Source organism: Dromaius novaehollandiae, chromosome 12 (assembly GCF_036370855.1).
Source record: "Dromaius novaehollandiae isolate bDroNov1 chromosome 12, bDroNov1.hap1, whole genome shotgun sequence".
NCBI lineage: Eukaryota > Metazoa > Chordata > Aves > Casuariiformes > Dromaiidae > Dromaius > Dromaius novaehollandiae.
This window is the reverse complement of record NC_088109.1, coordinates 2,521,963-2,537,336: the sequence shown is the minus strand read 5'-3', so window position 1 is coordinate 2,537,336 and position 15,374 is coordinate 2,521,963. Positions and strand designations below refer to the sequence as shown.

The 15,374-nt window shown below is 45.5% G+C and overlaps 1 protein-coding gene across 14 annotated transcripts in view; it reads left to right on the top strand.

Moving 5' to 3' along the window:
* The window catches only part of HEMK1 (HemK methyltransferase family member 1), a 114,674-nt gene that overhangs the window by 71,121 nt on the left and 28,179 nt on the right, over positions 1–15,374 (top strand). For all 14 annotated transcript variants that reach the window (XM_064518634.1, XM_064518644.1, XM_064518643.1 and 11 more), the window contains one exon: positions 3,073–3,152. The gene's annotated coding sequence lies outside the window, so the exon portion shown is untranslated. The remainder of the gene's footprint in view (positions 1–3,072; positions 3,153–15,374) is intronic.

Genomic DNA, 15,374 nt, shown 5'->3' with positions numbered 1-15,374 from the left:
GCTGCATCCCAGCAGTGATGGCCCCCAGCCTTAGCTGGGAGGTAATAGTCCTGGTTTTTCACCCGGTTAGAGATTTATGGACTCAGCAACAGTAGTCATGCAAAAATCATGCAGCACTAATTTGAGAATCTAGCAAGAAGAAAAGATACCGAAGGTTCCCTCACTTTGCCCTTTCAGAAGGAGAAAAGGAGAGCCTGCTTAGGAGAACAAGAATAAGAGCGTTGTGCTCCTCTATGGATGGAAGGAGATGGCTTTGGGAGGCTCAGCAGCAGGGGAGTAGGAGGGCCTCCGTAGTGGCATACCCCAGCAGGAGTCAGGTGTACTGCTGTCAAAAGGAGGGATGCCAGATGTGGTACATCTTAACCGAGCGTGTGAGAGAGCCGGCCTCTCCGCTCGGAATTACGTAAGGGCTGGTTGCTGTGCCGGTTTTCAGGAGTATACATGACTGTGTTACTCTGTTTCTTCTTGACATCTCTTCATTTGTCTGCAGTCTTTGGCATTTAAAGACAAAAGGTATAGGTTATAATAGAGGGAGTTTTGGATTTATATTAGGAGTGGAATAACCTTACTGTGACTGCTCTAACTACCTCTCAAAGGGCCTCTTCAGCAGAGAACCCTGAACTAACACAGCTGGTTCCACCACAGGCCCCTCTTGCCCCTACTCCCCCAGCACAGTTTTGTTTGGGACTGGCAGTCAGGTGGATTTGAAGGACAGAGAATGGCTTGTATGGCCCAAGTCGTTGTGACTAGCAGGGGAGGGTCTTCTGTCAACTTTGGAAAACAACCAGTTTGGCTCTGGCCGTCTCAGGTTCAGAGAGGTGGAAGGATTTTGTAGTACCACCTAGCCTGACTCTTCCTCCTCCTCTCTGATAACCCTGAGTACTATCCTGGAGCACCTGGAAGTTTATCTCTCAGGTAAAGCAGTCTCTGTGAGGACTTTCTCCTGATATTTCTGACAGTTAAAGAGGTAATTTTGCCCTCTGTCACATGCCTATGGAAAAAGAAAGAGTGCTTGCTTGGCAGAGCTTGCCATCTAAATAATGCAAGATAAAACCACAGGCGGTAACACACAGCGCATAAATTGAAGGCAAGATTAGCAAAAGCACAATTTCAACGTAAAACAATTTAGACATCTTGAACTACGTTTTCTTTCCACTGGAAAGCTTGAAATTACTAACGAGGGGAGAGGACTTTCCTTGGAGGCTTGCGGTGAGTTTGCAGGTCTGGTCAGAGCAGAGCACTTCGCCCCAGCTGCTTCCATACCTCAGTCTGCTCAACCTGCAGAAGGGGAGAGTCTGCGCAGCAAACAAAAGGCAGCTTTGACGTCAAGACCTGGGACCGTTGCCCTGACACCGGGAGGTGGAGCGCAGGAAGGAATCCGCAGCTAATAGGCTCTGGACTGGAGTGCGCTTTGGCAAAGGGACAGCGACTACCCCTTCTTTCCAGGAATAATATTGTTTATTTCTATCTCACTCTCTCTGGCTAAAGTTACTCTCCTCGGGTTTCACTTCACCTGTCCCTACCATAAAGTCATCAGCGCCCAGGCAAAATCTAACCCACAGACTCCTTGTTCCCCATGCCCTCTTCAACTAAAAGCTACCCTGATTTTTTTTTTTTTTTTTCTTCATTTCTTTGCTTTGATGAATTTGTGACTGCAACTTTCTCTCACTTAAGCTTTTCCTGGGACAATGTAATAAACAAATACACGTATAGCTTGCTATGTTTGTATGTGCCTGCATGCATCTGTGTAGATGTTCGAGAGTGTATATTACATAGGTATGTATGTATCATTCCTGTCTGAAAGGAGGAATGGTGTGTGCAGTCGTGTATGTGTATGTATACAGAATTCCCTCTGCTAACAGCATATGGAGATTCCTGGTTTTCACAAGAGGCTCTGGCCTATGGACAAGAGTTTTGTTCTGGGCAGTTTCAAAGTGTTGCAATGCAGTACAGCAACAACCTGAAGTTCAGTGGATTTGTTACATGATTTGGCTGGCCCTGGCTTTGTAAAAAGGCACTATTTTTATATCAGTTTCAGGTTGCCAGCCTTTCTTGGGCAAACTTTACTAACTGTTGAGTCAAGGACCAAACCTTCAGTAAACTGTTCCATGTTTTTGGTTTTATTCATCTTTCCTAGCTCCGCAGTTCAGGACGGGGAATATCTGTTCCCCATGCAGTTACTCCACGCAGTATTTTTGAACGCTGTGCAGCCTTTGAAAACGTGGGAGCTGAATCCCAGCCTCGGAGAGGGTGGCACAGGCAGCTCATATACAGCTGTATTTGGCTGCATATGAACCAGGAGGAGATGAAGGGAAGGCCCAAACTGATGCTCATTTGTTGCCTCTTTGATCTCCTGTGGTAGTTCATGGCACAGAGAGACAGAGTGAATATGCAGGCCCTCCTTGCATACTGATATTAATCCCTTATTGTGCATATGCTCAGGTGAGACAATTTGGCTCTCCTGGTGCAGGGATTTGTCACATTTTCAGTGTGGGCCATGAAAAATGTCTGCTTAAAAAAATCATTATTGTCTCTCTATAACAAGAAATAACAGCCACCTTTTAGGAGTCCATAAAATACTCAGCAAACTAAAAATATACCTATGTTTAGTTTATTTAGATAGTTTTTTTGAAGAGTTGCAAAACCCCCATTGAAGACTGCTTGATCTGCATCAGGGACTTGGTCAGAAATGTTTTTGTGAGGGAGGTTTTGTGCGTTCTTTGGTAGATTTTCAAAGTCTCCAACAGACAGTGCCAAGCTAGCTATGCTCTGGGGATGTCCCGTCTTCCTGCCCTTCAGCCTTATCCCCAGAGTCCAGAGTGAAACCTTGTATTACATTGGATGAACATCTCTCTCTTTTTAAAGTACACATATAGACTAGATTGATATGAGTGTTGTATGTGGCAAGGTAAGGGGATCTGGGCTCTGCTATGTGTATGTTTAAAAGTCTAATCACATTGGTTATTAATTTGTCTCTCTCCCACACATTTTTGGAAATGTGATGAATGTTTTTTACAGTTCCTTCCTGAGGTTTTCTTGCTGTAGGAAGTAACTAGTTCTCTCTTGTTTCAGTATTACAGATTGCTGCTCTAACTTCTGTATGATCAAAGACCTGAGACCAGCTTTGGAGAGTTTTACTGAGTAAATCAAATGTAAGTTTGTCTCTGATTCCTGTGAGTTGTCATTCTGGATCATTTGTTTTTTAGGTTGTCTGCGGGGAGCTACCTGTAAATAAGCATTCCCAACACTGCACATAGTAGTACTGCTACTCAGACAGCTATAGATAGGGGCTTTTTCACCAGCTCTTGTTTAATCTTTCTGACATTTAAGATCACAAAGGCATGTTGCCGCTCTTTTTATCAGCACATACAACATGAATGAGAAGTACTGAAAACAGTAATATTCAGTAATAATAGTAAATAGTACTAAAATAGTAATAAATAGTAATATTGTAATCGATTTAGTGGACTTTCAGCCACAGTGCTTCCCAAACCTGTGTAAGCTGCAAGATATTACTGGTTTAAGAGGTGACCTTACAGCTCTTTTCAGTTTCCATATTTTTTGAGTTTGATTCACCCCTTAAAATCTTGAATTTGTTTTTTCCATTCATGGTCAGTTACTCCAGATTCTCCCTGGTGAGGTCTGAGTTGCTTTGCTGTGTTGGGGGGCATTTTCTTCCTCCTCCTACCACAGAAATTCCAGTGTTAAGCTCTTGGAGTTTATGCACGTCAAAAAAATTTAAACTCAGAGTTCAGCAGCTCCTCAAATAGGCAGATTTAAGAGGGATTGGATTTTTTTCCCTAGTTCCTAATACAAGCCTATCGCTCTTCTGACGTGCACTTGAGGATCCACATGTTTTCAAAACTGGTTCAGAGCTGTCTCCCCTTCTCCCTGTACACCCCTAATCTGAAATCTTCATTGTCTGTGTGTTGTAAGAGCTACTTTGTGTGTCATGCTACGCAGAAGCCAGATCTGCAGAAGCAGTAAAAAGCTCCTTTTTTAAAAATGAGTTTCCTTTTACAATCTCCTGAGCCTGCTGTATGATGGGGTGGCTGGCAGAAGAGTGATTCTCTCTTCTCCTCTCTGATTTCCTGGAAGAGCCTGGCTACTGCCTGAAGTGACCACAAGGAAGAGGAGGGGAGGGACTGTCATGCAAAAAAGCTGATGGCAGATGGGCGCTAACTGAGGAGAAAGAGTTCTTGGATTTAATTTAATTTCCCCAGCTTTCCTAAGAAAGGGAGGAGAATAAACGCAGCTCTCCAACACTGCGCTGTTCCAGCTGCCTTCTGCCTTTCCAGAGAGGCACTAGCTCAACGTTTCCATGTTGTCTTACAGCACCCTCATAAAGCAACAAAGACGCTCCACTCTGGATCTACAGTACCTTAACACAGGAAATTATACCTTGGTTTCTGATTCCATTTTTTTAGTGCATTTCCTTTATGGGATATATTACGTTGTTGCTTGGAGACTTTGTTGCCCCCTCTAAACCACACTGTCAGGGCAGAAGGGGTTGTCCAGATGCTTTGGGAGCAAAGGAAGGCAAGGTTGGGTGCTTGGAGGCACAAGACAGGACTTGAAAGATGAACACATCTTTCTGTTGGTGGTTCTGATAAACTGATGGACAGTGAAGTAATTAGCCCTGGCACACCGTCATCATTAAGTATTGATGCAATTCACTTGGCTCAGGCTTTCAAGGGTCTCTGCCCAAGCCTTTGTCCTAGAAAACCCACTGGTGAACTGTAGATGGTTGCAGTAGAGGGGAACTGGTATGAGAAATCCCGTTGCTGCCCAGCATTGGTAGTTACAGTTGCGAGATGGAGACATGCAAATGGAGAATTTTGGCGTGTTGATCAAGGCAAACTCTTTGAGAAATGGCTTTGCATTTTATGCTAACTGGGCGGAAATACTTCCTGGTGATGTGTAGAATTAAGTCCTGAGAGGTGAACCCTGTGACACAGTTGGTTTGCTGGAAAAATACAGCTGTGACCTTGGTGGTGGCTGAAGAAGTTAACTGAAAAATGGCCTGCATCTGGTTGGGTAGACTTTTAGTCTGTTCCATGGTCAAATGTCAAACTTTGAAGAAAAGAACCCAGAAGAAATGCTAGAAGGAATGGAGAAAAGCAAAAAGGGGAAAGATGCTTTTTGGTTGTTTTTTGGATTTTTTTAACTGTGCAGAGATAGGAAGTCAGGAAAATGACTGACTTCATTTGCAGTGGCTGTTCGTTTTAATTTAGAAGGTGTTTGTGCATTTATATTGGGGCCCAAAGAAAACAGGGGAAAGGAATTTGGGGAAATAAAGATGGGGGAAGTCCCCTGTGGAAAACAGATGAGGTAGGAAGGGAATGTGCAATAAAAGAATTGAGAAGCTGAGGGAATCTGTGTAGTCTAGAAATGAATGAAAAGCTACTTTCTTAAAAGAAAGGAAAAAAGTGTGAATATAGGAAGTGAAAAGGAAGAAAACAGCAATTGTAAAAAAAGAAGAGAATGAGTGGAATAAATTAATAAACCAAGGAAAAAGAAAGCAACAAAAGTGTGAATTGGTATGGTTTTTACATTTAGTTCCGTATTTTGTTGTATTCCCGTGGCACCAGCTGCTGTCAGACTGGTTACTTCTTTCTGTGCTTTACATTGTGTGTAAATGTGCAGGAGCTTTTTTGGAAACTGATGGGTGTGCAGTGCAATTAGGGTCACTTTGACCTCAAAGAATAAACAGCGTCTTGCCATCCTTGGCAGATGTCTGGAGCGCTGGTCAGGATGTGAGCAGCTCCATCCCCTGCGCCTGGGGGAATTCTTCACTAGCTTTTCAGGAATTCAGAGGGTAGCTCTTAAAGCCGCTTGCAGACCTGCTCTTCTCTCCCTAAATGCTTGCTCTTATACCTCCAGCACACCGAGTTTGGTGTGAGAGGTAGGTGTCAGATGCTGTAGCAGTAGCAAATGAGTTTAATCACCATTTTGAGAATTAGGTCTTATTTATAGCTTGGGCAAGTAGGCCTGGATGGCTGCAGAAACAGTACGTCCAGAACGAAGAAGAAAGGAAGGAACGTCTTGTTCAGATAATCGGCTGTTCTCCGAGAAAATATGCAGGCTCTGAATGGAAGCTCTGCAGTCCGGTCCTGTGCGAGATGAAGACACAGTGCAATCAGAATTATGGAGAAGGAATTAAGGACAGCCATCCCCCAGCCTGAGCATGGCCGCGCGTGCGAATTGGCAGCAGTGATAGTACACTCTGTATTAAGAATTCAGTACCGGAAGGAAGGGTAACATTTTTGGTTTGTGCATTTTGCATCACCTGGGGGGAAGGGAGCCACATCTGTTTTGTATTCCTTTTATTTTGCTGCCAGGACTCAAAACTTCACTGTTTTGGCTAGCCAAATTGGAGCAAAGAGTGAGTATGAAAAATAGCTGGTTTTCTAAACAGAAAAAAAGAATAGTTCCTGGAGTGCTTCCTGCATCCTTCCTCTCTCATGTCAGTAAAACCATCTAACCTGCTTTGCCTAAGTGAGAGCTAATTTAGCTGTAGTGTCTGTAACTTGTCATTGTTCTGAAAGCTGGACACAGACATCAGAGTTATGAAAGGAGACGGACTCAGGGCTACATCTGCCCTTGAAATGGTGGTGAACCCAAAGAGAGAGCTATCTACTAACCCAGAAGGGCAAAGACAACAACGGTAAATCTAAATTTCTGCTGTTTACATAGCAGATTTAACATATTTTATATGTTGCTACATGCTTGTTATAAGAATTTTATACTTACATCTCATATGCCATACATCAGTATGCAATATGTAGGTTAATACTAGGCTCATCATAGTAGAGCTGAGGGTGCCCAGCTGCTGTCTTCTGCAAAAAAATATCCTTAAAGCTCTTGCCCAGCTCATTGATACTGCTCTCCTGCTACTCCAGAAGGGATTGTCTGCTTGGATAATTTTGGTCCAGTCTGAGGAGGTTAAGAATATGTGTTAACCTGTTCACTTATCAGCACTCTGGGAGAATTTAGATCTGTTGTATTGTAGTCTTAGTTTTAGAGATGATTAGTCAAGGAAGCTACTTGGAATTTAACAGGAACGGCTAAATTAGGAGGGAGTGAATATAATTCAGTATGCAGCTGAGATGAGGGAGAGCATCACCCTTCAGCCCCTGCCCAAGGCATTCAAAGGCTCAGGGAAACTGTTTGCAACTCATCACCTATGGCAGTAGTTGTCAACACTTTCAACTTGAGTAACTCAAAACTTTCCATGAGAAAGTCCTCTTTACTACGTAGTCATCTTTCATGGACCTTAGCAGTAGTCCATGGAAACCCCCAGCTTCTGAGGACTGCGAGTTGAAGATCACTCATGTAAGACAGCTTGATGATGTCACAGGTGACATCAGTGTGTGTTTTATCCTGTCTTTTACTTCTTCCCTTTCTGTGTCAGGAAGGGGCTTGGACCTGCAGGAAGCAGGACTCTGGGTTCCAGTGTGGTCACTGTAGTCACTGTGCTGTTGGGTCAAAGCCAGCACAGGTTTGTCTGGAGACAGCGTTGGTGGGACTTCAGCGACAGCTCCTTGCTGCCTAGCAGGCGTGTTCTGACCTCCTGAGGTGTCTCAGGACTGTGGATTTTTGCCAGTCATTCTCCACTTGGTGGGGTGAGAGGGTTTACTTTGCAGTTGTTCCTCCTGGAAAAGTGAGAATTAGATGTGGGCCAGCATCAGGCTCCTAATCCTCTAGATTTCTGACCCTTTCTGTGGCTGCTGCAAACAGAGAAAAGTGTCACCAAATGGGCAACAGGGCGCTAGGATGTGGTGGGAAGGACAGACTGCCTTTTGGACAGTGTGCATGCTCATGGCCTGTTTTTACAAACCACTGCACAGGGAGTGTAAGTACATGAAGTTCCAGCATGTTGAGGTTTTCAGATAAACTAAGTTGATAAACCATGCCAACATTTTTTTTTTTTTTTGGCTCCTGTGGAAAAGGCAGTGCCGCACATGATTTGCTTACTGCTGCTTCTGCCAACCTATTTAAAGTAGTACAGTAGCACATTAGCCCCAGGTATGTGATCCATAATAGACCTAGTAATGAGAGTGGCTGTAAAAGGCGTAGAATACTTCTGCACAGAGCAGGGTGGATAAATCCCGCTATCTGCCTGACTCGTCTGTGATCTGTGGCTCAGTAGAACCAGCAGTGTGTCCTGGGAACACTGTAATGCTCTAGGTCTTGATGTTTTCTTGGTTTTCCTCGTGCTTTGAATAAATCAAGAAGAAATAGAGGCTGTTGAGAGGGAGGCAGAGCGAGACTGGAAGCTTCCTCTCCCTAAAAAGCCCCCTTTCAATGTGTTTAAACAACAGTAAATATTTTTCACTGCAACTGCCACACTTGGTTTAAGATCACAAAGGTGAAAGTCCATAGTAATCTTTCCGTGCTACCCAAATATTCTTCTTTGACCTTATGAAAGCCAAATAAACACAGTGTATCGTGACCTCAGGGACAGGCCAGGAAAAACTCTATAAGTGGAAGAAGATCATCACCTTCCGTAGCAGTGCACGTGATTGCAGGAGAGAAGTGTGCTGTCAAAGCAGGGAGACCTGTTTAGTTTATTTACCCTCTTTCAGCTTCTTATTTTTGTTCACTGCCTGCTGTGTTTTTTCTGGCTGTTATTTTTCAATCAGGTGCTCCAAGGGCTAGCTTCTGAAAACCCTCAGCCAAATGCCGTGGTGGGGAAAAGCTGGATTGTGGGCCAAATTCTTTCTCCATCACTCTGGCATGGTCTTCTTGAAGCAAGATTGCATGCGATTAGCTAAGAAAAGAGTTTGGCCCCAGACATGCCTGGCTCACACTGTAGACATCTATTCCCTAGACACAAGTTTTATAGCTAGATGTGTGATGCGCTGTACATGCGGCTTCTCAGAGTGGAGCTAGAGGCCATGGTGGCTCCATTTGAAGGCTTGAGAAAGGTGGGATGTAGAAAAGCTGTTTTATGAAATGAGCATCTGTCAGAAGTGCGATGACACGACTGCACAAGCACGCAGCATGAGGATCTGGCCAGTGTACCTTCCGCTATGGGGAGCTGGTAATGCCGCCCATTCCTGGTGTGGATCACCTGTGTAAGGCTCAGCTTGGTTTAAACCCCACAGTTTTGTAGTAGATTTCCCCCTTAGCGAGATTCGTTACCACTGATGTCTCCTGGTGTAATACCTGCTGAGGCTTGGAAATACGTTTCTGTTTGATACCCAGGCATTGCTGCTGCCTCTTGCAGGGTCGTTTTCAAATTCATGAGCTGCAGTCACGGAAAGCAAGCCCCAAGCTATGCGAGGAGCTGGGATGCAGAGCCAAGCATGGGGAAACGGAGGGGAGGAGAAGTGGGAGCAGCTGATACCAGCTGACAGGCCAGACGGGCTGCAGCTGGGCTCAAGCCCTGGGTTCATGCGCTTGCCAACAGTTAAAAATAAGGTAGAAATAATCCTTCTGGGATTCACATAAAAGAGGAGAGGGACATGTCTGGAGTGCTGAAGGGTATGTGCAATGTTGTCTCTTTCCTGTTGTCCTTCCTCCTTTGCCCCTCCTCTGCCTCTTGTCTCCTCCTGGTTTCCTTGGCTCTGGGGTGAGCAAAGGCTCGGCTCTTCTAGGAAGAGCTCAAGCCGGGTCAGCAGCCGCCGGTTCCGGGAACCACAGCCCTGGGCCCCAGGGGAAACTTCAGAGAAGTCTCTCTGCCATTCCAAGGATGGCAAAAGAGCTCGTCCAGTGACCTGGGGCTCCCCAGCGGCAAGGGGTAAAAGTTTGGAGGAGCGCCAAGGTCCTGGGAAGATTACCAGAGACAGAATGGCCTGAAGATTTATGCCACACTCAGGACTGTACTACAGTAAGTTGTTTGGCTTCTTAGGGGAGAGAGATGGAATTTGCTACATAGGAGATAGGGTAGTGACCACAGGAATTTAAAAAAGGGATGTGGAGTGAAAAGGTCAAAACTTCCTGTCATCAGTCATAATCTCCGTGGTAGGAGTTGGAGAGAGTGCCAGAAGTGCAGACAAAGAGTTCTCTAGACCCTGAAACCTCCCATAACCTCATGACCTTAAATAAAAGAAGTAAGAGGAAGCAAGCTGAGGTTCAGCATGGCATGTGCTGCGGTCCCACACTATCTGCTTCCTGGAGATGTTGGCCCTGTTAATTGTTTATCTGTTCCAGGTTCAGATCTGCTGCATGTTCCCTCCTTGCAGAGCAGGAAATGATAGGAACTTTTCTCCCAAGACCTACAAAGCTACTAAGGAAAATGCTCAGCATGACACTGACAAATTAATGTTATTTTTGCTGCCCATTTCCAAGATAAAATTATTTCACACACTGTTGGCAGTGTGGGAGGAGTGAATTTCTCACAGTGCTGGACTGTTTTAATACATCTTCTACATGCAGTTACTGAGTTGCTGTGGGTTGGCTTCATACTAGCAGAGATTTGAGAGGAGGAAATCTTGAAATTTGATACTGGCTTCCAAGATACTTTTATAAGTTACTGTAGCAATGTTACAACCTTCCAATAGTGCCTGCTTTTTCTACTTTGTGTATTACAAGCGTGGAAAGGCCAGTTTCCCAGAAGAGGTGTTACAACCCCACTGCAAGTTGTTTAAAGAGGAAATGGGGATTGCTGGGTCGCACTTTATGGCCTCCTCCTACGCCAGCCTAGACTGCTCCCTTAGGCCTTGACGTCATCAGAGCCATGAATTTTGTTGGGATATTACCATTCTGCACATTATTTCAAGTCTAATCACTCTTTGAAAAGAAGAAAAGTTCTGTGTACTTTGTCCAAACTGTGACTCTGAGTTTTGCTCATCTTTTGATTTGAGCTGTTACTTACAACTCTGGTGTGCTGTGCTCCAGCTCACAAGGGAGCTGTGTTGTGGCATTGTTTCTTTAATGTTATTTTTCCCTGAACATAGTAGTAGACTGTTTCTTTGCTCTTACATTAGTGTCCTTCTAGGAATCATTCAGCCCTCCAAACCTCTTTCTTCCTATACCTTTATTGTGATTCTGCTTCTAGTGTTTGACCAAACTTTCTGATACTGCTTTTGTACCTTCTCCCTCTTATAACTTGATGTGCTCTGTGAAGATATGGTGCAGAGCCCTGCCATGCAGGGTTACTTGGGAGGAAGGCAGCATGGGGTTGTGTGCTTGGTAGCCAACCCAGAACGTGGGAATCTGCTGGTGCTGCATGCAAGAGTGGTTCTGCAGCTGCACTGAAAGGATCCTTCCTGACAATGGAGTGGAAGAGATGCTTCATGTTTCTACTCACTTGGAGGTATCTAAAATCCTGAATTTGAGCCTGCCGGTGTCCAGTTTCCTTCAGCCTGCCTCTGCATGTGTGCTATTTCCTCCCTGTTGTGCTTATATATCACAAGGATGAATGCTCAGTAGAGACTTCTTGCCACAGCTTCTTAATGTTCTCCTGGGTCTTAGATGCTCTTATTTTCATCAGCACATGCACAAACTATGCAGCAGCAATGTGATGCATATGCTTAATGGACATCTTTCAAAGATTGTCTGTAGACTGTGCAGTTGTTGATGAGTTGTCGCCAGGTAAAGGAGTTAAAGGAGGAAGGCAGCAGGCTGTCTGCCATCACAGAGGGTGAGTGAGAGATAGATAGGATATTCTCAGAGACCCTACAGCGCCAAGAGCCCCAACCCCCAATGGCAGCGGAGAGACAGGCAGAGTCTGTGTCTTGCAGGACTGTAAGTGGTCACTCTGAAGAAGGTGACTTCTCCTACCAGGAAGAAGGCTCCTGCTCCTCCTGAATGCTTGCAGCTAATGAACAGGTTCACTGCCCTCAAAGCTGAGGAGGATCTGGGTGTGCTTTCAAGTGAAGCATTTGGGTCAATGGACCCTCTGCCCCACAGGAGCACCTGGAGGAAGCAGCAAGTGATAGCAGTGGGTGACTCCCTGCTGCAGGGGACAGAGGCACCCATCTGCCAGCCTGATCTGCTGTCTAGAGAGAGGTTTGCTGCTTGCTGGGGGTTCAACAAAATAAGGCTTAAGTGGGGATACCTCAAGCATTTGCATGCAGGCAAGGAAGTGCCTGCAAGACAAGACTGTGGGGAAACCTCTTGCACCCATTCTGGCAAATCAGCATGTTCGGATGCCTCTCTGAAGTGCCTGTACATGAATGCACACAGCGTGGGGAATAAACAGGAGGAATTAGAGATCTGTGCGCAGTTGACGGGCAATGATCTCATTGTGATTATGGAAACGTGGTGGGATAGCTCACATGACTGGAATGCTGCAATGGATGGCTACAGCCTCTCTAGGAAGGGCAGGCTAGGAAGGCGAGGAGGAGGAGGAGTTGCCTTTTATGTGAGAGAGCAACTGGAATGTATGGAGCTCTGCCTAGGGGTGGACAATGGGCTGTCTAAGAGCTTGTGGGTAAGGATTAAGGGGCAGACTAACATGGGTGACTGTTGTGGGTGTTTGCTTCAGGCCATCTGATCAGGAAGAAGTAGATCAGGCCTTCTACAGACAACTCATGAGGAAGTAGTCTCATGTTCACAGTCCCTGGTCCTCACTGGGGAATTTCACCACCCCAATATCTGCTGGAGGGACAACATATGCAAGGCAGAAGCAATCCAGGAGGTTCCTGGAGAGCATCCATGACAACTTCCTGGTACTGGTGATAGAGGAGCCAATGAGGATAGGTGTTCTGCTGGACCTTGTACTTACAAATAAGGAAGGGCTGGTTGGAAATTTGAAGGTCAAGAGCAAGCTTGGCTGCAGTGACCATGAGATAGAGAGTTCAGGATCCTGCAAGGAGGGAGCAGGGCAAAAAGCAGGATCACAATCCTGGGCTTCAGGAGATCAAACTTTGGCCTCTTCAGGGACCTGTATCTGAAGGGAAGGTGTAAAGAGGACAGGGCTAGACTCTTTTCAGTGATGTCCAGTGATAGGATGAGAGGCAATGGGCACAGACTGAAACACAGGATGGTCTGTCTGAACATGAGGAAAAACTTTACTGTAAGGGTAACAGAGCACTGGAACAGATTGCCCAGAGAGGTTGTGGAGTCTCCATCCTTGGAGATATTCAAAAGCCGTCTGGACAGGGTCCTGGGCAGCATGCTCTAGGTGACCCTGCTTGAGCAGGGGTGTTGGACTAGATGATCTCCAGATGTCCTTTCCAGCCTCAACTGTTCTGTGATTCTGTGTTCATCTAGGCTCTTCCTTTCTCCTAACAAGTTCAGTTCATGTTTAGTTATCCTTCTGTGCTTAGCCTCAGCAGACTGGGGGAGCAGTATATTAGGGTTGTTTATAAGTTCCCTATTTTAAGGGAGTTATTTCCTGGCCCCTTATGGTGTCTTCACTGTGCCTGAATACAGCTAGAACAGCATAAGTAGCTTTTTCATTCTTGCCTCCATTTTTCCCTCCTTTACCATATGTTCTCCTTCTGCATGCAGGCACAGTTTTAAAATAACACAGGACTCCTTCTTTGTGTTGTGACCTGTTGCTTTCCTGCAGCAAAGAGACAGGATGCAGCTGATGGAAGCCAAGAAATTCTATACTGATTAGAAGAAAAAAAAAATCTATTGTTTCTCTCTCTTTCCATTGTTGTCACTGGTATAAATAGATGCACGTGTCCCTAATCTCTGTTATATGCAATGTTAGCAGCTGTTGCTTACATGGGTGGAACCTGCAGGTGTTTCAGATGTTACTTACTGCCAAGATACAGGTTTCTTTAAAGAGAAATGCTTCTTGCTGCCATTGGAGATTAGCAGTAGAGTAGTAGAGAGATCAAGACAAACAAGATCTGCTTGTTTTTCTTATGGGAAATGGATGTCCTAAATGGGAAGGATTCTACCTCTCCCAGCCCCCCCTCCCAAAACACACACATAATTTGCTGTAATACTTCCTTTGCTCTGTCACAGAAAGCCCCTCTCTTGCAGACACTACACGTACACATTTCCTGCCTGAGCGAGTTCCTGTGCAGGCTATGAGCAACGCCTGGGATTGAGAAACTGAGCATGGCCGCATCCTCTGCAAGCTGGACTTTGGCTAACTGAATTATGCCACACGCTATTTTGGCTCCTGGAGTAAAGCAGCTTTTGCCTTTCCTCCCTGTGGGTGTTCTCTGTGCCACATTGGCATGCCAAGCGCTGCAGTGTAAACTCTTTCTTGCTGTGCTTTACAGAACCTGCAGACTGATGGCAGCGGCCAGCACAGCAGGGAATTGGGAGCAGCTGGAAAGACATGGAAATATCTGTAGCATAACACTTGAAAACTGCCTCTGTCTTTGTGGTGACCTGAGAAAGGTTCATTTTCCTAGGACTCCCCGTTGGTTCAGCCGTAGGAAATGTCTCTCCCATCTGAAATTGGCACGATAATTGGAAGAGGCTTTTCTCTGCAGAGCAACTCTCAGTGGGCTTTAGGGAGAGCTTGTGCAGATTTCTTGCTCAGCAGTGGGTGGGAAGCTTCCAGTGGTGTTTACAGGGCCAGGTGGCTGTGACATGATCTAGTGGCAATGTATTAATTTCCTCTAGATACTGTGTATCTCTCCCCATTTGTTTGCCTTCTCACTCCTTAGTTTATCCTCCTGTTGCATGGGAGAAGGGTGGAGGGAATGGAGATGGGAGAAAAGTTTAAGAACAGCACATTATCCTGGAATAATGCATTAGCAGTTGTATTTATCTGATGCCTCTCAATCCAGAGGGGATACTTGAGCAGCTTAAAGGCTGCACAAACCATCTGTGGTGGCAGTGAACGGCAATGGAGAGCACCAACCTGAGCTGGCATAGTCCTTACTAACCCCACAGCTAGAAATGCAGAGCCTCTAAAACTTCCTGGACGCAAATGGAGCATTTTTGCGTGGTTTGCACCCTGGCAACAAAAGCTTTCTCAGGCAGTGGGGCCTCCTGGTCCAGGCATGCTGCTCCAAAGATGTGGTCATGCTGCTTCCAGACCGGAGCAGGGAAGCCCAGACAGTGCAGCATGGTGCTGCTGCGTGGAGCCTTTGTAGCTTGGGAGTCTGCTATGGTGAGAACATCTGCACCAGGCTGTGCTTCTCTGCTTCTTCATCTACCTGGGAAGAGCAGCCACATCTGGATAATGGTTGTCTCCCTTTCAAGTTGCCCTTCCTTGTGCAGGATTGGAGATTGTCTGCTCAGATGGGGGAGAGATGTGCACTTATAATCAAAGAGCCCAAGGTATTTATTGTTTTTTAAAAAATGTGAAGAATAGTGCTTGCATCCTGCCCAGCTTATGCTTTTGGATAATCCCTTTCACTTCCCTAAATTCCCTGTGAATGCTTCCTCACTTCTAGTCCTAAACTGTAGTTTAGAGGTGCTGCCTAATAATGAGTGTCTGCTTTTGTTTTGTAGGGTAGAGAGGTATGAAGTAATTCCTACATATCCTTTAGTGACTTGTTCTTCAA